The sequence below is a fragment of the Candoia aspera genome, chromosome 2 (genome assembly GCF_035149785.1).
Source record: "Candoia aspera isolate rCanAsp1 chromosome 2, rCanAsp1.hap2, whole genome shotgun sequence".
Classification (NCBI taxonomy): Eukaryota; Metazoa; Chordata; class Lepidosauria; order Squamata; family Boidae; genus Candoia; species Candoia aspera.
This window is the reverse complement of record NC_086154.1, coordinates 227,417,835-227,443,584: the sequence shown is the minus strand read 5'-3', so window position 1 is coordinate 227,443,584 and position 25,750 is coordinate 227,417,835. Positions and strand designations below refer to the sequence as shown.

The 25,750-nt window shown below is 35.1% G+C and overlaps 1 protein-coding gene across 13 annotated transcripts in view; it reads right to left on the bottom strand.

Moving 5' to 3' along the window:
• MEF2C (myocyte enhancer factor 2C) overlaps positions 1–25,750 on the bottom strand; it is a 198,571-nt gene that overhangs the window by 111,834 nt on the left and 60,987 nt on the right. Inside the window, exon 1 of one of the 13 annotated variants that reach the window (XM_063295435.1) lies at positions 1,035–1,194. The exons of the other annotated variants lie outside the window; for them this stretch is intronic. The gene's annotated coding sequence lies outside the window, so the exon portion shown is untranslated. Of the gene's footprint in view, positions 1–1,034; positions 1,195–25,750 lie in introns of those variants that run through there. 13 annotated transcript variants of the gene reach the window in all.

Below are 25,750 nucleotides of genomic sequence, written 5' to 3'. Positions count from 1 at the left end.
GTATTCAGCAACTATATAAAATATTCCAAAAATAGTTTCACAAATACCTCTTGGACCCAGCAGACATAAACTCACTGGAGAGATTGAGAGAACCCCTAATTTGCATCATTGTAATTTAAGAGATGAATTTGAACCACTCTGCCTGTTTGCAGCAACAATTTGTTGACAAGTTGGTGGGGGGGGGAGCAGATAACCCTTGCAGTTTAAAAAGGAAGCATTGATCCCATTTATTACATTGCTGCTTCTCAGATACAGGAATGTTGAGGAACAAGAAGCTGTAACAGTATGTTCACTGTTTCTACCCGTAAACATTCACTCACTCACACATACATGTGTGTGTGCACATATACAAGCACTCAGAAACATACACAACATGGTTCAGGGATACAACAGTTCTATCGGTTATAAAAGACAGAGACTAGGAATAGCCATTTGCTCAAAAGTAGCTTTGTAGGATTTTAGTTTTCTTCAACTGAATTACAACCCCCCAAGAAAGATAGCAGAAAAATACCTCTATAAATATGCTCATATTCATGCATGAACTAAAATACCATTACATTTATATGCAGGAAAGATTCAAAACCATACAGCTAAATTAAATGGTAAAGAAATTTTATAAATATATTGTAGGGTAAATTTAAAAGCATATTCAATACATGAGACATGTACCCTCCAGTATGTTTAAAGATCTATGTTAAAAAAGTATATTCATTACCTGCTTCTGAAACTTTTACAAGATCAACTTTCAGTGGTTAACTACTTAAGATGGCCTTCAAAAACCTACCATACATTTCTAAAAAAAAAACCCCCGATAGAACAGCACAAGCTCTAGGCTGCCCTGAAAAATGTGCGCCACACAAAACTAGCTATGAATTAAATTATTCCAGAAACCTTGTCAAAATAGGTCTACATTAAAGAAATCTTCCAAAACAATGACAGAATTATATGTAAACAAATGCATTAAAAATGTTGATGTCAAAATGTCAAATTACTGCCTTCAGCATTTTCCCCCTTTTGGAAACCCAAACACTTACAAAAAAAATCAGATTGTTTGCTAAAATGAGGAACTTCATTTTGGCGGGCTTCTGTTCGCTTTATAATTTGGCAAAAGCAGAGATAGCTGAGGGAAGAAGGATCTGAGTTCCAGTGGACAAATTCACACAGTGCAGTCTCTTCTCTGCCTGCTCTCGCACACATTCTGTCCATCTCCCACTCAGTATCACAGGAGAGCCTTGGCAGAATGGCAGGAAACACGCACTGAGTGGTCAGGGAAGGAGGTGATGTCAGCAACCACGAACAATAAAAGGTGTAAAGGTGCTTCCTTCCTTAAACTGTTCCAGAAGTGCAAAATGGGAACCAAAACTCTTCACTTCCTTCTCCGAACATAAATTGTTGAATCTGTTCTGCTGCAATACCCCAGATAGGGGACCCTTTGAACAAATCACCCAAGGGGCAAGAAGGAGAATCAAAATGGAGGCGTGTAAATGTTTAATTTATAAATAAGGAAGCGGCTAGGAAAGAAAAGTCAATGTGTGTTGTGGTGATGTAAGCTTTTGTTTTTTAAAAAAATACCTATCTGTATATTAAATTATATCTAGTCACTACGGTTTCCCCCCACCTCCCACCCCAATCCCTGTTTTGGCTTAACTGCACATATCAACAGCTGCCTCTAACCGTGTGCATGGGTAGAGATTTGATTTAAAAAATGTTTTGTTTTTAAAGATGAACATAGAGCCTTTCTTCTATTATTTTCCTTTGGACATGCAAAATATCCCCCCACCCCTGGTATATGTATATGTGCATTGATGCTGGAAGATAATGTTTCATGCATACCAAAAGAGAAGTGGCAATACGATGTGACAAACACAGGCAAGTTTGGCTAATGTTCTTCGGGAAAAACTTTACAGTACTGAGATTTTGCCTTATGTGGCTGTGAATTACAGCAGGTATTGTCCCTCTCAACATGCACAACTCTAGCTGTGAAACAGTGTAATAAGGATGCTGATCAAGTCTAATATATGGATTGACATGGCACTTAATTAACATAGTTACATGTATCTGCATTTCCTGTAAGAAGGGAATTGGGCAGCCCAAACCCAATTCAATAGGATTTAATCATTACTAAGTCTATAAATCAGTGCCTTGTAAGATAAATCAGGCTGGGAGAGACTTGCCAAAGCCACAAGTTTCCCTGCTGGGTATTAATCTCAACTGGAAATGACCCTAGTTCTACTCTCTAGACATGGCACAAAGAGTAAGTGCTTTATAGACAAGTCTGGTGTGCTTCTATTTGACAAAACACTGAGGCGATGAATGTGTAGGCCAGTGCATACAACCATCGCCAAATTAATTTTCCCTGGCATTCCTCACATAAGGCTTAAACCAAAACATTGCCCCGTTAAAACCACTTCTTCATTATACAGTTATACACTAGATGTCATTACCGCTGCACTAGAACACAGAGACAGCATGCTGTACTACTATAAAGAGAGATCTAATTTGAGCAGAGTCATTATTAAGGAAAAGAAAGAGACTCCAGATCCTTATAAGATTCCGACATCATCTGCCCCAAACAAGTTTTCCAGTGCAAAACTTGAACATAACCTACATTTATATATTTTCATCTTACGGCTAGACAGGCACATTAAAAGATGAGGAAGGGATTATATTTCAGAATTCATTTCAAGATAGCATACATTTACAACAGAAAGTTTGCCATGGATGCTCTACAACAGCTATAGCTTAGCCTAGGAACTACACAATTTGATCAGCAATGAACAGCAGTCTAGAAATATTAAAATAACCTTTCTTAATCTGATGCCCCTTAGAAGTGTTAGATTACAGTTCTTTTAATTTGGTCTCTCAATGTTCAAAACATCAGATGACTAACTAAATGATGAGCATCAAATGTGCCCATAAAATTTTCTATGTGCTATGTACAGATTCACTTTTATTATTTGTTTTTCCATTTTTGTACTAAAGATAAGACTTTTCAATCCCATTATAATTACAGAGTCAAATCTTTACAGATGAACCAGCCTGTAGCTTCATTCACCATCAGTTATTATTATTAAGGCCTTTTTGCTAAAGTACCACAATTTCTCCTTTACACAACTTTACTCTGCTCTATGCCATTGAGTATTATTATAAGATATAGTCACTCTTTACTTTTAATGTCACTCCAAAAATGCATTATGGGGGTTTTGCCTCTCTGTTCCTTGTTTTCCATCAAGTTTTAATGATTTTTAATTATACATCACTCAAAAATCATACTAAAAAGGTAGAGAATATGAGTTATAAACTCATAAGTGTTCATAAGTTAGTAGGTAGGTAGGTAGGTAGGTATAAATAAATAAATAAATCATTTTAAAGGAAGTGATGTATTAATTTATAACCAAAGATATATCTGAAACATGTTTAGACCTTAAAAACTAAATAGATACACTAAATATAAGCTGCTGGCAACACAGCAGGCAGATTCTACTGCAATTGAAGCCCAAACTTTTCTAAAGCTTCTCAGCAGGGTATTTTATAGTTTTGCATCCAAAGAAAGCAACCTTTCAGCAACATGTTCAATTACACTGATTTTATTTAATCTCTAAATATCATAAACAAAAGATCATTCTTTTACATCATGATACTATTTATTGTTTCATTTTCCTCTAAAAATACCACTGTGTGTATGTGTTCACAGAAAACCAAATGCTGAGAACATTTCAGATATACATACATACATACACACACAGATTCACAGACAGATGATATAGATATAGATAATAGATAATTTTATGGTTTTTAATTCTGTAAGCTGCCCGGAGTCACCGTGAGTTGGGCAGCCTTATAAATCTGTTTAATAAACAAATAGTAATAGATAATAGATACGATGTATATGGTTTTCTCTAGCAATGTCCATACTATTATCAAGGGATTTATTTATTTATTTATCAAGTATATATAGCCGCCTATCTCACATGAAGTGACTGGACAGTGTACAATAAAACCTACTATTAAAAGAACACTACAAACCACATTAAAACAATTAAAACAACAAACAGAAAGAAGACCACAAGCCGGAGAATATTACACATAATACAGCCAGTGTGCAGGCTCCCTATCACCAGGGGATCCCCAGGCTTGCTGGAAAAAACACATTTTAAGAGCTTTCCAGAAGGCCATGAGGGTTGGTGCTAACCTCACCTGGGAGGGATAATGTTCCAGAAGGCAAGTGCCACAGCAGAAAAGGCTCACCTTCTAGATCCCATTAGATGGAACTCTTTCATATGCCTCCCCTGCTGGACCTGATGTGATGGGTGAAGGCAGTCCGTCAGATAACCTGTCTGCTATCATGCTCAAAATGCTATTGGTGATAAAACTGAAACTTCCTTAGCTCATCATTTAATCTTGGTGCCCATGATCTCCCTGACAGCTCCACATTTTAAACCCATGCAGTAAAACTTGTCACTGATGCTGCAAATAAAAAATAGCAAAGAATTGAGCCCAATTTTTCCTTCAAGATTTTAGTTAAGCATGCCATAGATTTCTGCCAATTTAAGAGGACAGCTCAAGTTCATTTAATCTAATTCTTTAAAAAAAAAAATAGAATATTTTTGAGTAGAGATGCACAGCTAACTTGAGCGCTGACTTCATGTATTCCCTGAAAGTCTTCACAGTAGCTTTCAGAGACAAAAACCTGGTCTACAAACTATTCAAAAAGCAAACAAAGGCCAAAGTAGGAAGCAAACAGCCCAGGGCATATCCTCCCTTGTTACATGTCTAGCAATCAACACATAGGTAAGGCAGAACCAACACATTAGATAGAACTATCCTAGATGAAACATTACAGCCAAGCACGCCCAGTAGGCCCATCAGAAACAGGCACATAAACTACAATCCTGATCAAGACAAGTAGTGCAAGTGGTCACACACAAATAGCCAGCAAACCCCATTCCCTTGTGTCAAAACACTGATGACAATACCTAGTTCAGTAATGAAACGTTTACAAGAAGTAAACCAAGTTCAGCAAACACCAAGATCCCCCAAATCTTGGCAACTCTCAACTCAATGTGACCAAAAAGAAATTTATACATATGGCTTGGGCATAATATCAATTATATTTACTTTTAATTCAGTGCAAATGCAAATTTAAGTGACACGAAATATAATTTACTTTTTGTTCTAGACCAGTGTTTCTCACCTTTTTTCACTCGTGGCCCCCTCCTGACATTGTTTTTCTCCCTTGGGCCCCTTGTCCAGGTCCCATTTCCAGGTACAGACATGGGTCAGTAACTGGTATATTTTCTGGCATCAACAACAGTATTTGCAGTATTTATTTATTTATTTTTCAAATTTCTATCACCGCCCATCTCCACCCAAAAAGGGGGACTCTGGGCAGTATACAATAAAATTATCCTTTTAAAAGCATCAACATATAAAATTACAAAGTAAACAACCAAGATACTAAAATAATAAATATAAATATATTTGCACTTTGCTTTTCCATGGCCTCTCTAGCATATGTCGTGGCCACCCATCACATGTTTTTCACTTGTGGCCCACTTGAAATATCCTAGGTCCCCCAGGGGGGCATATGGCTCCTGGTTGCGAACCACTTTTCTAGATAACTCATACTTTTTGAAATATGGCTCTCAACACACCCTAAAATAACGAATACTGAATTGTCTACAGAAGTTATATACACCAATGCTAACCTAGGAAATGTCTGTACATCATGCATTCAGCAACTGAATTCTAGTTCCTCTTCAACATTTGGCAAAGGTTTCAAAATAACACCAGTAGGCAAGTTATTAAAAAAGGTACCACACTGCTGCCCTTATATTTAGCTGGCCAGGACCACAGAGTCAGATAAAATATTTATTCCAAAAAGTTCTACAATAAATGATGCTACACTGCAAAGGTAGCCATACAAGTTAGTGTACAAAAAAATGGTAGGTATCTGGACACTGATAAAGCTGCCAATGGTATGGCAAGTGAGGATCTCTTTTGGAAGATGAGTTTCATTTTGACACAAAACTATAAACACATTGAATTTACATATATAAATTTGTTGTCACCCAACTTTTGGTGTTGCTGCTTGGTTTTAATAACCAAACACTTGCTTGGTTAAAAATCTTTGTTCCAGTGGAAGAAATCCTTCCTTTTTCCACTTCAGGGATTACTGTCAATATTTTTCATTTTATTATTGTCAGAGGGAGTACACTAGGGGGAAAAAATAACAAAATCAATTGGAAGATACATTAGCTAAACTTTCGGCGGCCTTCAATTACATTACATTTTCCCAGAATTTTTTTTTTCTAGCCTATTAGTATACACAGCAATCCCTGACAAAAATGGTTCTTAAAAGCAGTAAAGTGTGACAAAAATGATGAAAAATATTCTTATGCAGGCAACTTGAACCTTTGACACAAAAGCAGCTAAGATTACACATTAAAACACCAATAGATTAGCTTTGTAGTTTAAGCACAGATATGATACTTAAAGTAGAACTCTTTCAGTTATGATGGATTGTTGAATTGATCTTTTTCATCCTTTTCTTTGTCCAAACCTTATTTAACAGGAAGTAAAGTGTATGTACTGAACTGAAGATGTTGTTACTTAGAGATGTTTAGTACAGGCAGCTGCTCAAAAAAACAAAAACTAATTAGAATAATCAAGAACACAAATTCCAAAATGCAATTCTTTGTCTCTTGTGGATTACTCAAATTTGATTCTTGCATATAAGCCACACAAGACCTAGAAAGCTCTTCTACGTGTGCCAAAAAGAGTGAGGAATTTTTTCTATTCCCATATCTGCCATAGCATGCATGCATGCATGCATGCATGCATGCATTCATTCATTCGGTCGGTCGGTCGGTCGGTCAATTTATATGGCTGCCCATCTGAATAAATGACTCTGGGGGGCTAACAATGTTAATAATAAAAAAATCATATACACACACACAAATTAAAAATATACAATAGCTGAGAAAAAATCACAACAACCAATAACATAGCCAGGAGACGGTCTCTTTCACACCAATGCAGGTCTTTAAGACCTTACAGTAAGAGTTCTCAGAAGGCAAGCCTTATCAGAGAACTCATCCACAGCTATTTTGGTGTTTTGAAGTGCTGGAAAACTAAGCCGTTGCACATGAGAACAGGGAGCTCAATGCTTAGAAAGATCACTTGATGGCAGAAGACTCCCTTTCAAGACAAACAGACTAGTTTTTAAGGGAAAAAACATGATGTAGCAGAATATGGGTTATCTAGCATAGCATAGCATAGCATAGCATAGCATAGCATAGCATAGCATAGCATAGCATAGCATAGCATAGCATAGCATAGCATAGCATAGCAATAATGTTGTCCCATTGTGATACACCCAGAAAACATGGAATATACCATCATGAATTCCAACATTTAATTTATTTACTGAATTGGAATCAGAGTTCATCCAATTCCCAAATGATTCTGAGCAGCTTACATCTCAAAAGTAAAATAATAATAATAATAATAGACATGAACATCTGGAAAAAAAACAACCGAACACAGCAGAAAAAAACAACAACAACGGAGGCTCAACAGTGTCACTAACCATTTTTTGTTGTGCATGCCTATTTACTCTAAGTTTGATAAAACATATTCTGAGGAGAGTGCATATACAATTGCCACCTAATATTATATTTATACATAAAGCTAACAGTAAATCTTTTTTTATTAAGTGGGACTCACATTGGAATACTTTTTTATGTCTTAAACAGTCTGTAAGCCTGTAATTCATTCGGATCTAAATACAATGTGATAAACAACAAATGTGATAAACAATAAAATTAAATAAATGCATAAATTAAAAAAAAATACTGAAAACTGCTGTTGATGGGTAGCATAGAAATGTATTAATAAAGTAAGTATTATTACATAAATACATACACTGTATAAAAGCATTTGATAATGCTAGTATACAAGGCTCATAATAGATATCACTTCTAGATTTCCTTCTTTTGTCTTACAGTAGGCTAATCAACCTAATTAAAGCTTTGTTCATTTGGACCTTAAATGTCTATTTGCTTAGCTCCATCCCACCGTGGTACTTGTATAAAGAGAATTAAATCTGATCTTCTGACAGCAATTATTACATGATCCCAACTGGCCCCAATTAAGATGCACAACTCACAGGGTCTTCAAATCCAATAAAGGGATGAATCCTCTCACTTGTATATTTTCTTTACTTTTACTTTACTTTTACTTTTCTATTTCCTTAATACCAATTAAGTTTCTCTGATAAGTGCAGTTGGAAACTATTGTGAAGGATAATTCATGATTAAGATAGATTCACCTGCAAAACAGCCTTATTCATGTATCAGGTAAATTTTCTTAAAATCAGTTTCACTAAGTTACAAAATACATAGTATGATAGATGATAAATGCTGTGTGAGAACAGGCCAGCAAGACAGAAGTTCTTATTTATGATTTTTAAGATGCCTTAAGAATGATGAAAATATATAAAACACCATGGGAATGAACAAATCCTTAACTATATTAGAACTGTCATCTTCGTCTTTTTAAAAATCTCCTGGTTTTAATTTTTTAATTTTAATTGTTCTCAAAAAATTAATTTGGAAATCATAAAGTCTAGAAGCATATGGGATCAGCATGTTAAAACAGGTAGTCCTCACTTACCAACTGCAGTTGGGACTGGCATATCCACCCCGGAGCAACACAGACATAAAGTGAAAATCACATGACCACACCCGACTTATGACATCGGTTCTGGATGCGGTCATCAAGTGAATCACCCACAGACATTCAACACAATTTCACGTGACTGGGACTTGTGACTTCCTGCTGGCTTCCCCATTGACTTTGCTTGTTGGAAGCCGGATGTGAAGGTTGTAAATGGCGATCGTGTGACCGTGGAACATTGTAACCATCACAAATGCACACAACCATCACAAGTGCTTGAATTGCGATCTTGTGCCTGTGGGAATGCTGCAATGGCTGCAAGCTAGAGGACCAGTTGTAAATATCCTTTTTCAGTGCCATCGTAACTTTCAACTGTCACTGTAAGCGAAGACTACCTGTATTTTTCTTTTGGTCACCAGATAAACTGGGTAGCTCTGCAAGATTTTTGCTTTTGCTGAGTAGCACTGAAAGAAAAATGGTGCAAAAAGCAGTTTGACAGTGGAACCAATTATCTCTGGAAGTAGTGGATTCCACTTTGCTGAATGAGTGCAAGGAGAGGCTGGATGGCACTCCACTGAGTATGCTTTAATTTGGATTTCTTCTCTAAAAGGGGGTTGGACTTAATGGCCTAAATGACCTCTTTCATCTCTGTGATTCTGTGAAATGAGAACTACAATACATGAGAAACAAATCCCCAAAGATATGGGAAAAGCATAATAAAATATATCCTTACATTCTATTTTAAAATGTTTTCACACATATTCAGTATGAAGCTTTGAAGCAACATTCCTCTGCCTTTCTTGAAATGCTGGTTTCCTTAGGATTTAGGACCCAAACATGAAGCATACAAGAATATAAAGGAACGAATGCATGATGAACGAATAAATTTCCCCTGAGATTTAAAGTACTTTATGCATACATTTGGCTCTTCTTAATCTAAACTGTAACACCTGTCTGGGAATCTAGCCTGAGTCTTTTCCTTTGAAGTACAAACTGTATCGATTCAACCCCAGTCATTTTATTTATACCAAGATACATTACTGTGCTAAATTTATTGCAATATAAGTGATATTTCCTTTTTGTTCGTTCTACATTGTAAAAAAGTACATTGCCTTTTTTAAAGATATTGTTACAATAGATGATAATCCTTGATTGTAAATTTGAATATGGTTCTAAGATTACACCCAAATAATAAACAGAACATAATTTAGGCAGATCTTTTATTGGATTATTGTATGTAGGTCTACAGTTGCATGGCACATGTAGGCCTACCAAAGTATTTTCTTCAGTCCATACAGTGGTAGCTGAACAATCCCATTATACTGAATGATTTTTCTTAAGGCATCAATGAGGAATCCTCCACACCCAATTTTCTTCTTTTATAGTCCCAGTTAGTCCTAATCATACTGGAAAGGGAAAAGATACCTTCTACCCATTTATTGTATTTCTTATGAGAGTCACTTTCCCCCAACATATGGTACTAGCATCTAGTCCAACTTCAGTGCAGAAGGTAAACTTACATTTCATTAGTGCTAGATTAGGATATGCAGATTTTCAAAATGCACTCAGTTCTTCAATACACAAAACTGAAAAACTAATCTGCAGGTTGTCTTGCAAAATATCAAACTTTGCTGTCAATGCAAAAATTAAGGGGCACTTTAGAAAGACTGAATTCCAAGATGATGTTGATAAGAGAGTTCAGTTACACGCAAAAGCCAAACATACATCTAAGGTATTATCTTACATGGGTTTAATATGTTTTCAAAAGCATGAATTCTTTTATTTCTATACACATATCCTCAATATCAAAATTATAAAAGTAGTGCAGCTGTCTGCGTAACACACAAAGTGCATTGTCATATTTCAATCAGTGGCTCATGAGAGATAGGATTATTTACTCATTCTCATCAAAATACTACACTAAAAATGGTAATTAACAGAATATTCAGTATATTTATTTATAATTATTTATACTATTGCACAAAGGTAGGGGAATTGCTCCTTGTATTGCATGAATAATATATTCAAACATGATGGCTTTAGCTAATGAAAGAAGAACCACAGAGTGTAAACACTATTTAATCTAGTGGTTGAAAAATACAAGGTTACAAAGAAAAGAGTATTTTTTCCCCTTTTTATTACATTGTTGTAAATCTTGATACATTGGATTGTTTCAATACAGCAATGCTTATATGATATGATTAGAGATTATCAACATTCTATTATTTAGATAGCTTAAAATATTGAAAAAAAAGAAAGCTAAGAAAAAAATCTCTCAATATTAATTACAATAGGATGTCAATACTACATGCATAAAATTATTTGGCTTTTTCATCCAAAGTTATATATAACATTAAAAAAAGAACTGCTGCAACTCACATCAAAGTATTGGTTATATGATAATAGTTTCAATTTAAGCTAATTATTTAATATTAAATTCTCCATTGTATTGTTACAATATATACAAACAGATAAAAGGAAAAAAAGATAGAATCAAATTTAACAAAAGTTAAAATACTTAAAAAGTTTTCAAAAAGAAAGAAAGAAGGAAAATAATAATAGAAACAACTATTGGTTTTTGACTCCCCCCATTTGATATATTTGCTTATTTTTTATATTTGTCAACATTCAGGGCCCCTTAAAAGCCAGACTGTAATTGGTTATATTTACCATGCTGTGTGATGTGTTGCATGTATCAAAACAATTCTTGCTTAAATTTAGTTAAACTTCTATACTGTTAGTTTTGCCATTGCTACATATTCTCCAAGTTTAAGTTCCCAGTCAAATATTGTTAGGATTGCCTTTCTTCCAGTGTTGAGCATAATTACTCTGGTTTCTCTTCAGATTGTAGAAATCTTTCACTTTGTAATCCATCCTTTGGTTATTGGATAGATGAAAAATATAACGAATAGAAAATATTATTAATTAAATTAATTAGTAGACAGGTATGATCAGTTATACCAAGAGTCTCCTCTAACCTCTAGAGGAATCAGTGCACTGCTTTCAGATTGGCAGCTCATAAACTGTTCTGGCTTGGTCTAAATATATTATTTCTTTATAATTCTGATTAACTTCAATAATCCAAAAGGATAATAATTTTAGAACATGCTTTGCTTATGAATGGCAATAGTTGGAACAGAGTGCCCAAGCAGAAAATATTCATTCTATGTATACATATATGTGGAAAGTCACTAGGGATATCAGCCCAACACAAATTCTACCGTCAGTCAGCACTAAAAAGACATGCAGATGTTTTTTAGTGGTTTAAGATAGAAACTGTACATTCTTACCTCCAACATTTTTACAATTAAATGTCATCAAAGTAACCCATAATTTGTCCACTGAAAAAAGTTCATTAACACACGTGGGTGGGGGGAGCTCCAGAACTAATAGCATATTAGCCAAGCCAAGGCAAATAAAATATTGTGCTTTTAAGAAAGGAACATCCAACACTTTGTTATTTGAATTCACAAAGATGTTAAGGATTTAAAAGCAAAACAGATATTCTAGTTGGTAGAAATGAAATCACATCTCTAAAGAAGTGGTATAGCAAAATATCATTATGAGGAACAGCAAGATTTTTGCTAAATTAAAAAAAAAATCAAGCATGGTTCAACATTTAAAATGCAGACCATCATTTGACTACGTCTCATGCAACAAGCCATTTTGTTTCTAAGCACATTCTGCCACCTTTTTAATAAAATAGTACATATGAACTTATAAGGCACCGTTGAGAAGAACACTCCATATATCTTCTTCTTCTTCATTGTCATTAATGGTACATTGTCACAAGTATGTAAAGTTTACTGAAAACTATTACTAAGAACATTTCTTAATCAAAGAAGGTGAATAGGAATGTGGTGGCCCGGTTTCATAACTCTTCTAGTGATTGATATGATTTTATCCAGCAACAAAGTAGGAAGTGAGGACCTACCAACCTTTACGGGCTGAGAACTGGCTGAAACAACCACTGATAGCGGTTCTTCTAATGCCACCAATCAGAAGTCTGTGTACTGCTATTATATTGTGCCTTTCTCTTCTTAACTGATTGTTTTGCGGAAAGAAAGAATATGGAAGAACCAGGAAGAAAAGATTGAAGTTTGCAAATGGAAGGTAATGTTGTTTAGGTTCTGCTAAGATTCAGCATTTGACTGCTTGCTTGCTTGCTTGCTTTCCATACATACATACACACATATGCATGCACACCAGGCACACGCAAACATACGCACCTCAGAGTTAGGAATTTGAGATTCACACAGTTTTCAGAAACAGTTAAGCAAGTTCTTAGCATCTTGCTCAAAGAGCAAGGAAATTTTCAGCAAATTGTTAAACTTTACATCAATTTTCCCATGGAATGGGATGGGGTAAAAATAATTTATCAATTCAGAATGGTTTGATATAAAGAACTGTGAACATTGCTAGCAAAAGACTAGTAAATAATTTCCATGGGATTAATTTTCACTTGTGCTGTTTTTTTGCATAAGGTGACATTGTTGTTATATAAGGTTTTCTGAAATTCTGAAATATTTGTATTAATCACAGTTTTAATAAGTTATTTCACTGCATGGTGAAGTGGCCCGTATATTTTTTGATCTTTTGCCAGTCTACTTCTGCATCAATGTAGTTCTCCAAAGTACTTTTTTTAAAAAAAAAAATGCCTTTCCCTCAAATCCCTTCCTTCCCCCCAAAAACCCAAACAGAAATTTTTCTTGTATAATACTAAGAGTACAATCTATTTTTAGCTATCTACATTTGATGCTATAGCAAAACCTGAGCACTAAGGATAAAAAAAAAATACTAGTGTGCCTATGTGAGAAAAGAATCCATGTGGGAATTCTATGTATGTCATCATGAGATGGTTAGATATAATTTAGATAAATAAGTCAATAAATTAATATGCAAAAGGATGCCCATTAAAGAAGATATGTGTTCTTCTACTAAAGTACTTGCTATACATCTCCAGCCTCTATTTATATCACATGTACATGTGTGGTATTCATTTCATGGAACATATCCCCATACATTTCGTCCCTTCCTATTTTATCACTCACATATCTGTTCAGACACAGCACTATTCCTGAGAATTCTCATTCCTATGTTGTACTTATAATAAATATTTCTATGGGAGTAAACATTCTCAGTAAGTAAGTATGTAGTGGTATAAAGATCAGAAAGTAAACAAGGATGCCCATGTGATTAAGGCTGCATTCCTAAGCACACTTATAAATAGGAGTAATACGGTCAGGCATACTTTGGAGGAAGCATGCACAGGATTGCAATGTTATTACTTGGTCCAAGTTAACTATGAGCTCAGAGAGATACTTTGATAATATCACTCTTTGCTTTATTCTTGCTATAACTATGGCTATAAGGAAGTAAGGGTAAATTCATATGATCAAGAAAGGACACTGGTTGTATGGAAATTTGGATACTTGTTATATGTGAAGGTACAAGGTAATTATTTATTCAAAAGCTTTATATGGGACTGTTCTGCATAAGTTTGATATATATTTGGAGGCCACAATTCACCTCTGGGAAGATGGTGGGTGATACTTTGATGTCATTGCTGGGTATGGCCAAAATTTTCAGCTTGATGGGATGACGGGAGTTAAATGGAAACAGATGTACTTAATCTTCCAAAAGTTGAATGCATTCATTTCTATCATTTTTTTAAAAAAAGGAAAAATAGCAAAACATTACATTGTTGAAAAAAGCCATTTTGCCCCTAAATTGAACTAAGCCAGAGAACTGGAGAACTGTAGTGCCAATCCAAGTAGATAATGGTATTTATGATATTACATTATATTTATATCTTATCTTTCTTTTCTAAGCATCAACACCAAGTCTCCCCTCATTTTTGTCCCAAAGCTATAGTCTTGTGAAACAGATGGGGCAGTCATAATCTCTCAGCCCCAAAGTTCCATGTTCAGATGAGAAGCTGAACCACAGTCTCTCAAGCCCCAGTCCAATTTCTAACCATTGCTGGCTCTCTACTAGGATCTGACCCTGTATAACATAGCTTCTTCCTAAAGTTATGCATAATGAACTTTTACACTATATGAAGTCCAATTATCAGATGTAAACCAACCCTAATTGTCAATAAGGTGCCTTCTAGTATGTTGGACTTCAATTCCCAGAATTCCTCAAGTCAGGGCTGTCCATAGCAGGTGGATCAAAAACTCAAGACTTATGTAAAAAAAGGGCAGGGCTTCAATTGTATGATTGTAGCCATCATCCTGATTGTTTTGACTCACTTCCTGTGGACAGCCCTGTCTCATACCTAACACATCTGGAAGGTATCAGGTTGTTAAAGGCTGCAGTACGTGATCTACTCCGAAGTTAACTGCAACTTCAGTTTCATCATATAAACAAACACTACCAGACCAAAACAACGTATTTGGTCTGGTATACCACTCCTTGGTTTTTACCCAGATTGCAATCCATGCATGTTTTATGATGAGTTACAAGGTTATGTTGACACGTTTTAATTCGACTGTTTTAAGAGATTCAAATAACTGACAGCAGTTTTTATTAAGACCTCAGCAAAAATTAAAATGCCAAAACTTCTACTGAGCTGATACTTTTCCAATACTGCAGCCTGTCCTCAACTAATGACAGCAGCACATAACCTAATATGAAGTAGCTTCAATTCTGGAATGAACTGAGAAATGTAAGGCAGAGCACATTTCGAAACTGACCTTGAATGATGTTATTCAATTTTATATTGAGTCTCATAACAAATGTCACTAAACAATTATTCAGCTAGCTTCCTACTACTTAGTCAGATCCTTTAAGGAGACAAGTGTACAAATTTGCTATTTCTTCTTTCTACTGAAATATATATTTAGAACTGCCAGTCAGAAAAGCAAAAACATATAAGGCAAGTATAAAAAAACTGGGATGAGATAGCACTTCACCACTCAAGAGTGATGTGCATCTCGGGGTCTTCCTGGACTCACAGACTCTGCTTGATTAGCAGGTGGCAGCTGTGGCCAGGGAGGCCTTTGTGCAGCTTCATTTGGTGTTCCGTTTGTGCCCTTTTCTAGATTGGGAGGCCCTTCCTTTGATTAAGGAGTGTCATTTATCAGGACCCCAGAAGCATGCCTTCTCTGTTGTGGTGCCTCTCTCTGGAATGGGATTCCCCCAGAGATCTGGATGGCTTCCACCCTGATGGCATTCTGGAGGACCTTAAAGACCCTGCTCTTGTCCCAGGCTTTAGGCTAGGATGGTTGGAGCCCCTTGTTGGGTCCATTATAAGTTTGTTTTAACTGGTTTTGCCATCTTGTTTATTAAATTGCATTCTGCTGTTGTTTTTTAATGCTGTGAGCCACCCAGAGCAATTTGGAGTTGAGTGGCATCTAAATTGAATAAATAATTGTTGTTTATTCATTTAGTCACTTCTGACTCTTCGTGACTTCATGGACCAGCCCACGCCAGAGCTTCCTGTCAGTCGTCAACACCCCCAGGGACGAGTCTGTCACCTCTAGAATATCATCCATCCACCTTGCCCTTGGTCGGCCCCTCTTCCTTTTGCCCTCCACTCTCCCTAGCATCAGCATCTTCTCCAGGGTGTCCTGTCTTCTCATTATGTGGCCAAAGTATTTCAGTTTTGCCTTTAATATCATTCCCTCAAGTGAGCAGTCTGGCTTTATTTCCTGGAGGATGGGCTGGTTTGATCTTCTTGCAGTCCAAGGCACTCTCAGAATTTTCCTCCAACACCACAGTTCAAAAGCATCTATTTTCCTTCTCTCAGCCTTCCTTATGGTCCAGTTCTCGCAGCCATATTAAATAATTAAATAAATAAAATTAAGGTGCAAATCTAAACAACCATATAATCAGTTCTGCCTATCCCGCTGGACTGTATCTCACTTCTTTGAACAGCAGTCATTCAGGTCACACAGAAAACTGCTTAAGATAATGAGAACAATTGCTCATTTATGATTTTCTTGTTCCAAGAACTGGTTGGAAATAGGAGAGAGATAGGGCTTCTGGGAAAGAAATGGTGAACTGAATATGGCTCTGCTAAAAGCAGAGCCGACGACCGAGGCAGAATGAAGAGCTGGCAAGTAGACTGGCTATTCATAATTCCTCTCTGAACAAGGAAAGGACTTGAGACTGTCCACAAGTGCTCCAGACAGCTGCTTCTTGAGAGGAGTCCACAAGGCAGCAATCTCTGAGAGGTTTAGAGCTCTGGGAGATGAGGAAATAGCCATCTGGCTCGAAGTACAATTGGCACCTTTGAAAGGACACTAAGTTCACATACTTCCTTTTATAATCACATTTGGAAATTGTTTTCAAATTGTTGAAACTGCTTTTCAGCTATTAGGAACCTTTCAATTGACAAGTTTTACAGCACCGGGTGAATTTCCTTCAATCCTTAGTGAAAGAAATTTTACACACAAGTTTAAGGACTTACATATTTTTTTATGGAATAAACAGAAAAAGGGTAATTAAAATTTTTATTTTAGAAAGTTAGAAATGGACTAAGGGTCAAGATAAATTTGAAATAAGATTTTGGAATTAATTATAAGAACCCTTCAATGGGAAAATACTTTTATTTTGAATTCCTTTAAAAAAAATGATAGGATGGGACTTCAAAGGTTGGACACTAGTGGGAACTAAAAGGAACTAAAGGTTACAATTAAAGGAGAAGAACTCTTAAATTTGACTTACTAATATAGAATGGGGTAAAATATTTTAACATTTGACATATTGAAGGATATTTTTGAACAATGGATGTAGAAGTTAATTTTGTCTGCCTCTATAGACAGACTGTGTTTAAAAGATGTTATGGAACAGGAACAAGTTTTACCGGAAAAGACTGAGACTGATCTGAATGTGGATTTAAAAATGACAAGCTACAAGAATGATGTGGAAAAAGATGCTACACTGGACATACAAAAGAAACTGGCTGATGTCTTAATAATTAAAAGGGATATACAAATAACAAACCAAGAGAGTAACCTGGATAATCCTCCTATATTGGTTTTACAAAAGAGGCTTGTTAATGCTTTGAAAAATTTTGTGAGAAGGAACAAAGAAAAAATGAAAATAAATCAAGTTCTAGGACATTATTTGAAGGGACTAAAGATCAAGATTGTTAAAAGTAAAAGGAAGGAATATAAAGTTGGTTAAAATAGATGCTCCCCTCAGGGGAGATGGTTGGTGACAGAAATTTGAAATATAAATAAATAAATACATTGTTATCTCTGGTAACCCGTAATGGACTTTTGTTGATCAGGACTGAAATGTTGATGTTTTTAAGGATTTGATTATAGATACGAGATATATGGGACGAATGAGAACTTCTTGTATTTTTAGAGAAGGTGATAAGTTACTGAAATTGTTTCTACTTGTTGTGATGAAGGGGGAAATCATTTCTTAATATATTTCTTTTCTTTTTATTATATTATTTTTTTCTTTCTTTTCTATTTTTTCTATTTTCTTTTTCTTTCTGCACCTTCTGTTTTTCCTTTTTAATTTTTTTAGTTTGTATTAGTTTTTTATCATTGTAGTTGTAATTTTTAATAAAATTACTATTTTAAAAAAAGAAAATAGGAGAGAGAGAAGGAAATGATAGAACTAAATTCCTAAGGTATTCTGAACACCTGCCCACAAACAACCATTATCTTCAGCAATATTAATCTAAATATTAGAATTTCAGCAACTGTATAACTGAAGTGACCATTCTATATGTGTTGTTTTGTTCTATATATCTTGTTTTTCTCATAGTCATTAAGGAGACTGTTGTCCTCAAAATTACAATTATGTTAGTGGAAGTTAAATCAGAATCCTATGCATGGGTATTCAGAAAAAAGTCCCACTGAAAGAAATAAAATTCATTATATAAATTGTAGATTTAATATATTAAGTTCTATTTATCTATTTCATATTTTTTTTAAAAAAATTGCTCTACAGCTAAATACAATTTTTCTTCTTAAACTGATGTTTATGTTATACACAGGATTAAAAACAATATAACTTTGAAGTTGAGAAAATTGCATTAATCTGTACAATCCAGTGGCTAAGTATCACAAACAGGCCTTTCATCTCTATAAGTGACATCACTGACAGACTAAATGCTTTTTCTCCATACAGCCTCCCACACACAACCCATGTCTACTGAGGAAGGAAGACTTGGAGGAACTTCTGGATCATACTTATGGGCATACTGAGGCTTGTAAGAGAAAAAAATTAGAAGGAAACATCTACTATAGAAGTCCATTCACACAGCATTGGATGTAGCCATTTAGTAAAGCTTAGGAGCAAGATATGGGACAGATGATAGTTAAGTTTAATTTCTTACTGTTTGGGTTAATTCCTAAAAACAAAAAATTCACATGGTTGGAGGACAGTAGGCTTGGGAACCTCTAGTGAGATTATGGTAAGGAAGAAGAAGGGAAAGGAGAAAGATAAAGGGTTAAGCATCTTCCAGCAATTTTTGCCTTGCAGTAGATTTCACATGCACTTTCATAAACACTATTTATATACATTACAGCCTTCAAACTTTCCATCTCCCTTGCATGCACATGTACATGCTTATAAGCCACACCATTAAATCTGTGATGAATGTGAAGATGAAGTGAGGACTGATACACAAAAGTCTTAAAACACTATTACAACTAGTTTATCAAAACAAATGTTCTGTAGTAATTTTTCAGATTACTACCTATACAAAGACTATAGCTGCATTTAGACACGTGGCATATATAAGAAGAAAAATTAGGTTTGACAAGTCCATTCTATAGATTTCTCCATGCAAAGTCTTGTTGGTGTCAATTACAAGGCTATACATATTGCTTAATGATGTGACACACGGCCAGACTGTGTTAATGAGGAAAAGGGACTTTCTGATGTGATCTAATCAGTCAGGACAGGATTAGAGGGAAAGGAATGGAAATATAGGCCTCATTTCAGTTCTAATGCTGTTTTTTTAAAGCTTCGATCAGATTTAGTATGTCATTTTTTTGCTTGAGGAAGAGTAAATAAGTCTACTTAAGTATTTTTAGCAAATTAGTACACAGGCCCATTAACCCAAATACAGAATGAAGAAAAGTTTTACTGTAGGGTACTCTGGCATTCAGGAAGTGATTTCCAATTTGAAAGGTTTCATGGAAGTACTTAGCTAATTTCAGAAAATTTTATCTGTACTAGTACTTGCAGACTGCAATTGGAATTTACACATGCGTTTATACGGCTGTATTTGTTGATTATAATAAAACATGGTGACTCTGCCATATTTCTGCCAACTCCAACCTGAGGCCAGTTCACACAGTCCATTAAATGCACATGAGAATATGGGATCAGTCCATTTACACTGTGGTTTAACCACCCATCTGAGTGATTCAGTTTGCAATCAACCCAATGATTGCAATGATAATGTTCTGTTCACTTGATAGGGACTTTTTCCTTCAGAAGTGTTCAGGCAGTGAAATTTTATTTTCTGGTCTGAAATCATTTATTAAGGTGATACCTTAATTCTTACGATACTTATTAATTGTATCAATTGTATTTAATTGTATCAATTCTATCAATTAATTGTATCAATTGTAATTAATTGTATTAATCATTAATGATACTTATTAAGATGATACATTCTTCCCCCAGAGGTGAGACAAGCCCCCTTGCTCCTGGACTTCTGCAAAAAGCTAAAAACCTGGCTTTGCCATCATGCCTGGAGCAGGATGGGGAACAGCCATTCGTGGAGATGGCTAGCGCCCTAGGACAATCTTTTAAACTCACGGACTAAAACACAACTTTTAGCCATCTGGATTTTATTATATTTTATATTTTTATTTTCTATTTATTATTGTATTTATATTGACATTGAATTTTAAATTGTGTTTCTGTAAACTGTCTAGAGTCCCTCCTTTGTGGGGGAGATGGGCGGTAATAAAATCCGACAAATATAATAAATAAATAAATAAATAAATACTCCTGAAAATGATAATTGCTACATAGCAAGGAAACTATCTATCAGAGAAACATAAGAGAAAGTTAAAACCAACTCTACACATCTACCTTCAACATAATTAACAAGATATAGAGGTAATATTTTTGCCAATGTTACAAGATCATATAGGGAACCACTAAATTCTGTTTATCTGGATACTAAAGCAAATAATTCTATAAAACACTATTGAATAATTTGCAGGAGTTCATGAGACTGAACTACCAGTCTTTAGTTTGAATTTATTCTCTGCCATGACTTGATGTCCACAGGCAAGTGAACACAGCTTCTGCAATCTCAATAGGATTTTCCATACTAAATGATCTCTTGTATTTTGAAATATCCACAGATGACTGTGTCAGCTTAAGAGTGGCCAAACTAGCAGCAGTTTGGCAATGTTCCTGACAGTTTATGACAGTTCCAACTTTCAGTATAATGTATGAACTCCTGGTAACCAATTTAGTACAAAAGGATTTAATTGGGGTGCTGTAAATATTGACTGAAAAGACCATAAGTGTTGTTTAAAAAATGGAAATTCAATGATGGAAGTTGTTCTTTTCGCAGAGGCAAACTGAGCCTAGCAAATTATTCTGGGAAACCAATTATGCAAGAGTGAATTCAATTTCTTGTTGCCTTAATAATAATAATAATAATAATAATAATAATATCACAAATTTTTCTCCAAGGAACTCAGAATGGCATCAATTATTCTTCTCCTCTCCTTTTATTCTCACAAGTCTCCTGCAAGGTAGATTAGCATGGAAGACAAGATAAAAATCAGCCAATGGTCACTCAATTGGTATTGTTTCTAAAGTAGAATTCAAGTCTCTTGAGCTGGCATCTAATGCCTGCACAAGCTGGGCTTATGAATGCAGGCTATTTCCTTACCATAGCCACTTGTATATACTGATACTTGTAATGTGTATCATTCATATCATAATTTGTTCCCATTCTGTCTATGAAACAGATTTAGACCCTGTTTTGCTAGTATTGTTTTATATTGTTTTCTTTTACACTGTTTTTATATTATACACCACCCAGAGTTGGGACGGCATTTAAAACTTTAATATCTGTAAAGAGGCCTTCCAGAAGAGGCTTGACTTATTCACAGAATTTTTACATGATGTAAACATTCAATTTGAATCATTATTTTCCATTTGAAATACATTCATGGTTTTCTGTTGCTTCTTTTTCTTATTTTCCACAAAAATTAGCCTTTTACTGGTAATACCAAGAGCCTTCTGCCTGGAAGAACCAGGACACTTTTATCTCAGATACGAGAATGCATTTCCAGGCACAATAGCCAATATTGTTCTAGACAGAGTAAAACGTTGACTTAAAAGAAGACAATTACTATGCTTACCTTCAAAATGACTGGGAAAAATTTACTGCATATCACATGCAGGTGAATGGCAAAATGTTTATCTAAGCCCTATAGCTAAAGCTTTTTTTACTCTTCCAGATTGTACCTGAGGGAGTGGAGAGATGCCTTACCTGTCTTATTTCTGATGAAAAGAAACTGTCTTTATCATAGAGTGCCTTTCTTAATGTTCTTATTCTTATTTTAAAATGTTTTACATTTCTTTCATATATTGGTTTTAAGTTGTTGTTTTCTAAGTTTTTCAGCACTGTTTTAAAAGGGTTTGAGTATCTTAATGCATTTTATATTATGGCACATCTACGTAACCTGTTATGCCATAAACGATGATTTAAAACATTTGCATAAAATAAACACTAAAAAGGCAAAGATAAAATAGACCCTGATCATAAGTATGTGCTTTGCACTGTTTACAACCACTTCAAGGACAAACCCACTTCCAAGGCTGAGATTCAAACAGCTGTTGCCAATTGCTGACATCTTGATTATTTAATGCTTGCTGCCAATGATAACATTTCTTTTTCACTGACCTGATCCTAAAAAAATCACCTTTCAAAACATTGCGAGATATTAAGCAATGAGAATCTAAAACAACATCTTCCATTTCTAGTGCCCTAGAACTGCCAAGACGTTTAGGTCAGATGAACAAACAAAATATTACTAATATGCAAGATATTTATCTTTCTCACACTTCAATGTAATGCATTTTTCCTCTAGCAGAAATTTGATTACTTACTTATATTCGTTATGCAGTACATAGTCAGTGAAAGCTTTGTGACATGAAAAAGGCACTGAACAATATTCAGAAATTATAACTTGCATTTATGCCAGGTATTATAAGGAAAATGTGGAAATAACGCTGTATCTTTGGCACCAACATTTACATTTCATTATATGCCAAATTCTATTGGAACAAAGGACTATGTTCTCATATTTATTATCCTTAAATACATTAAGGATAGTAAAGAATATTGTTCATATATTCTGTTACTTATATTAACAGTACAGCAAAACATCTTCCAGCAACGAAGTCTTTGAGTTATTACCAAACTTTTATTACTGCAATAGACTAGTCCAGATTTAATGCCAGTGGTACCACATGTGGCTGCAAGTAAAAATAACTGCAGTATACTGTAACATTATTTTTAAGACTCCTAATGATCATTATGATGAGGTATAAGAGAGCTAGTGCGGTGTTGTGGTTAAGATGTTGGATTGACAACAGGGTCTGGTCTACCTGAGCCACAGAAACTCACTGGGTGACTTTGGGCCACTCGCTCTTGCCAACTGTGGTAGATTTCAGTAATGCTGCTGGTTCTCAGGAAGGAGGAAGCACATTCCAAGGAGGAGGGCAAGATAAAAGGAGACACAGTTCAGAAATGGAATGTGGGAAGACTAAGAGGTTCAGACTAGCCCCACCCTAGAGCCTTCCCAGATTATTTCCCCTTAGATTAGGTAGAGTAGCTTTAGTCTGGCAAGATTCAGTCTATACAGTGTGAGCAAATAAAGAACAGAAGTTTGGCTGGATTGATTCTCTGAAGTTCTTGGGCTGGGCCTGACATCAACCTACCTAACAGAGTTATGGTTGTGAGGGAAGAGGAATGCTATATATGCTGCCTTGAGTTCCTGAACAAAAAGCAGGAAATAAATCTAAAAAATAATTCATTTTGAAAAGCAACCTTTTTCAAAACGAATGAAGCTCTATTACATCTTCACCTAAAGTTATAAAACTGACAGAACAAAATATATGTATGGAACATTAAAGAACGAGTCTCCTCTTTCCTGATGTTTAATTCCTGTGGACAATATTGTTACACACAAGAGTGATAATGTATTAAGAGAAATGCATGAAAAAATACTAAGGATAATAGGCTCCCTTCATTGTTAATCATGCTGAAAATGAACATACAAGGTACTGATTAAACTAATACTAAAAGTAATACTAAAAGTATGGCTTTTAATCTTTAAAGCCGTAAGATAGTTTAAGGCCAGATTCTTTGAAAAACCATTTCCTCCTATGTACTTTACCTACCATCCAAATTGGGGGTCTTTTCCAGATATCCTCATAAAGCAGAGGAATTTCAGCTTGTGCCAGGCAAAGAAATTCTCTTGCAATTTTTTTCTACCAGTTTCCATTCAATCTGATGAAAGAATCTTTGCTAAAGATATTTTTTTCCAAAAGACAAAAACATTCATAAAATTTTCACAGTGTTCTGAAACATATTTACTTAAGAATACAAAACTCTTTTAAGTGGTTTGCAGCCTCCCTGATATCTACTTTTCCATTAAATGCTGAAGGATGATATTATGAAGGAACTCCCATTGGAATTTCTCTGCTATTACAGTACTGTCATTGGTAAGAGGAAACCAGCGCTTGGTGAATTGTTGGAAAACCTCCCATCCAATTTTTCTTCCCCCAAATCTGGCAAAGGATCCTAAAAACTCTGCCCAGCTCTAATTCCAGTAGATAACTACTTAACAGATATCTTAGCAAGAGCACTTACTTGTGAAATTATCTCCTCAGAGAGGTTTACCTGGTACATACTTTGTACTCATTTCTAGTGGCAGAAGAACACTTTTTGAAATTTTCCCTAGTTTGTAAGAACCCTGCTACAGACTCAGCAGGTGTAGCTTTTAAACATTAGAATACTTGCCTTATACTGATATTACAATTTCCTTTCAACTCTGTGACTGTGTGTGTGTGTGTGTGTGTATGTATATACGTATATGAGAATATACATATATACTCATATATATATATATGAGAAAAGCAAAACATATTTTGCTTTGGGCATGAAATATAGAATTAGAAAATGGCAAATGCTAGAATCTCAGTATTCAAGGCAAATATCACAGATCATTGTGCCCTGAATTTGTCTCATTCATTTCCCATTCAATTCCAAGGCATTACTGTACTGTGTTTCAAAACTGGCAAGCAATTTTATAAACAGAGTGCTGCACAGCTAAGATAAACTGATGGCTTCACTTATAAGTAAGTGGAGAGAACACATCCTGACATTACCTTTACCAATAAACCTAACATATGTTTTGAACATTAAGAGTACCCCTTGAATTGCTAAGGGCTGAAATTCATTTTCAGGCACAGTTGCTGATTATGACCACTCAGGCTGAGCTGATGGTGGTAGATTCTCTTGATTGGATTACAGCATTAAGGCTTGATTCTGACTTTTGCACTCATGCACATGTGCTTTGGTGTGACTCTGGCCCAGAATTCTATGCAATAACATGTGTGAGTTTGCTGCCAAGTACTTGACAGAGAAATGTGATGTACATAAGGTGCATATTATTGTTGCATCCTTTTCATATGTGAGATCAAAGTGAATAGCTGAAATAAGCTGCCTTTGTATTAATAAAAGACCATGGTTGGAATAAGATTAGAGCCAGGTTTAAACTTCCCTGAACTGCAGTGTTCACTATATGACCTGGGACCTGTTTTTCTGCACATAATCTACTTTGGAAAATACTGGAAAATTTGGGGTAGGAGGGAGGAGAGAACTGTGTGCTCTGCACTGCACAATTTTAAAAGAAAAAAAAATTAGATATAAAATAACATTAAATTGAAATTAAGAGTATATTCTTGTTGTTATTATTATTATTATTATTATTATTATTATTATTATTGTGTGCATTTCCACTTATCTGGAATGCTATAAAGTGCTGGATAATTGAGAAAGCGAAAGAATACAAAAAATAAGTCAGTACTGTATATGCTCGTCATTGAT